The sequence below is a fragment of the Montipora capricornis genome, chromosome 6 (genome assembly GCF_036669925.1).
Source record: "Montipora capricornis isolate CH-2021 chromosome 6, ASM3666992v2, whole genome shotgun sequence".
In the NCBI taxonomy this organism is placed as follows: domain Eukaryota; kingdom Metazoa; phylum Cnidaria; class Anthozoa; order Scleractinia; family Acroporidae; genus Montipora; species Montipora capricornis.
In genome coordinates this window covers 23,265,527-23,268,026 of record NC_090888.1, presented here as the reverse complement: position 1 = coordinate 23,268,026, position 2,500 = coordinate 23,265,527, and the positions used below count along the sequence as shown (strand labels likewise).

At 36.3% G+C, this 2,500-nt stretch overlaps 1 protein-coding gene across 1 annotated transcript in view; it reads right to left on the bottom strand.

Annotated features, from left to right (window-relative positions):
- Window positions 1-2,500, bottom strand: part of LOC138051809 (furin-like protease kpc-1) — a 371,910-nt gene that overhangs the window by 324,055 nt on the left and 45,355 nt on the right. The window lies entirely within an intron of this gene.

The window sequence follows — 2,500 nt, the reverse complement described above, 5'->3', positions numbered from 1 at the left end:
CCTTATAAGCCACGTACTCGTAGCTTACGTAGCTAACTCAGTTTATTTTGAGATCCTTTCCAGAGTTACAACACGTTATTTGTTTGCTTAGAACTGAATCAATAAAAAAAAAGGTAGGCGTGTCAATTGATATCGACAAAATTGCTGCCGCTTGACCGATAGATAACGCAACCATTCACTTTACAGATACAAGGGAAGTACAAAGTCATGTGCTGTAACGTAAGGTCCATGCACGTACCGTCATGAGTAATAAATTAAAAGGTTGCGGCACATCTGCTTGACCTAAAGCCTTTATTTTACGCGTGTTTGCAAAAATGGGCATTGGCTAAGAAATTTAAGACAATTAAAATATTTCATAGTAAGACAATGTCGTACTTGTATATTTCTTAGCTAACTCTGTGTTTTTTACTTCATTTCCAGTTTAAGAAACAGAAGGGTAGGCATGTCTATTAATGACAACGAAATTGCGTACTCCTGATCCGCAATACAATTCTCACCAATACGTTTCAAATACAAGGGAAGTACTTAATTTATGATGTTTTTTCACGTACGGTCACACATACCGCCACGAATAATAAAAGTTATCAAAGATTGCGGCACATGTGTTTGACCTTACGCGTTTATTTTGCACGTGTTTGCATAAGTGGCTTGCATTTTGGACTATAAAAAAACTAAAAACAAAATATTCCATAGAGCATGTTGTACTTGGAGCTTCCTCAGCTAACTCAGCGATCCTTTACTTCCTTTCCACCTCCTCATGTCATTTGTTTACTTAAAACTGAAGCAATGAAAGCTTCCGGCACAAATGTCACATCTACCGCCTTCGTTTTCCGTGTGTTTCCAAAAATGGGCATTGGCTACGGTTTTCTAGAAAAAAATAAAATAAAATAAATCGTGGACAATGATATTCCAAAAATTCTAGATCTCAAATCGTCTTCCGAACAGATATTTTCCGAAATTTGACGTTGGGTGGCCCTGTTTTAGTTTTTCTTCCTCTCCAGTTTGACAAGTCATTTGATTGTTTGCAATTGAGGAAGCTTTCAGAAAAAGAAAAGTGGTGCCTACGTGTCTCTTGATGTTGACCAAATTGCTGACTCGTAGCCCATAACCTAACTGCTGCGTGCTGAGCCTCTTGCATACAACAGGTACAAGGGAAGTGCTAAACGAAGTTTTGTCATGCACGATCACACGTTCCGTCACGAACAGGATCATTAGAATTTGTTCGTCACCCCGATTGTTACAGTTGGCCTTAGATGACCTCAAGAGGATTTTGTTATATGAATGATGTCATCGAGAAACATCAAAATAAGCCAAAAGATCTAGCTTGAATGTACAAACAGTTAGGAAAAAAGAAATAATAGTCGTTCTACCTTTCTTAGGTCATCACAGAAAACATCTCACAAAACAGCTGAGGTCTTGTATAAACAAGTAGTTTTTCAGAAAACCCGAAAACTCAAGTCTTTTTTCCCTTACAAAGATAAACTAGCTCCTTTGTTCAGGTTAAAAGTAGTGTACAGAGCAAACTGCTGGGATTGCAATGATTTCTCTATAGGGAAAACAAAACGCCGATTACGTGACAGAAAAACATTCTAAAGCTCTATTAACAAATTGTCACAAATCTGCAATTGCTGATTATGTTGTCTCAATCAACCATAGAATAAAGTAGGATCATTTTGAATATTTTTTTTTTTTTTTTTTTTTTGTGAAATTTTAGGAACCGGTCGATCAGACATGCACTGTAAAATTAAACAGTCTCTGTTTATCCGTGATCTAAAGTCAGAATTAAATGAAAACGTTGGCAGCGAGAAACTTTATCTCTATTATTAAGCAAATCTCTTGTCCTTTTCGTTCAGTTCCCAGTCCGTTTAGTTGTATTTTTGAATTTAAATTTATCTGTAATAAAACCAGTTGGGCGCCATTTTAATCTTCCCAATCACTCCCACTTCAACATGACAATTTACGGCCTTTCCAAATCACAATTTACAATTAAAAATTTACAGCTTTCCAAATCTTTCACGGTGGTAATTTAACCTTTATCAACTAGTTTGATAAAACCAAATTTTCCTGTCTTACTTTTCCACCGACTCAGCACAGCAGTTTCTTTAGAAACTAGAAATTTGTTAAGTGAGTTTGTAGCTGTCAGTAAAAAAGTACTCATCTTTTCGAATGTTCTAGGGGAGCTTCAGGTCTGAAGAAATTTGGAGGTTGCTTTTTGGCCTCCTCCGAAAGTTCCAGCAATCGTGAGGTCTGATAAAAAAAACTTTACATGCCCGAAAATTCTACGGGACGTTGATTTACAAAATATGATTCTCAAACAAACTTTTACTAAAATGATAGAAGTTACAAATATTCAGATTTCGTGTACCATTTTCAATATCACAATTGACTCTTAATTAGCGCAGTAAAACTATCGTTCTTCAACGTGATTTCGACATCTCTACGCACTCTCCAGACTCTTCAGTAGTTTTTTTGGAATTTCAAGTCTAGGAAATCTGAGTTC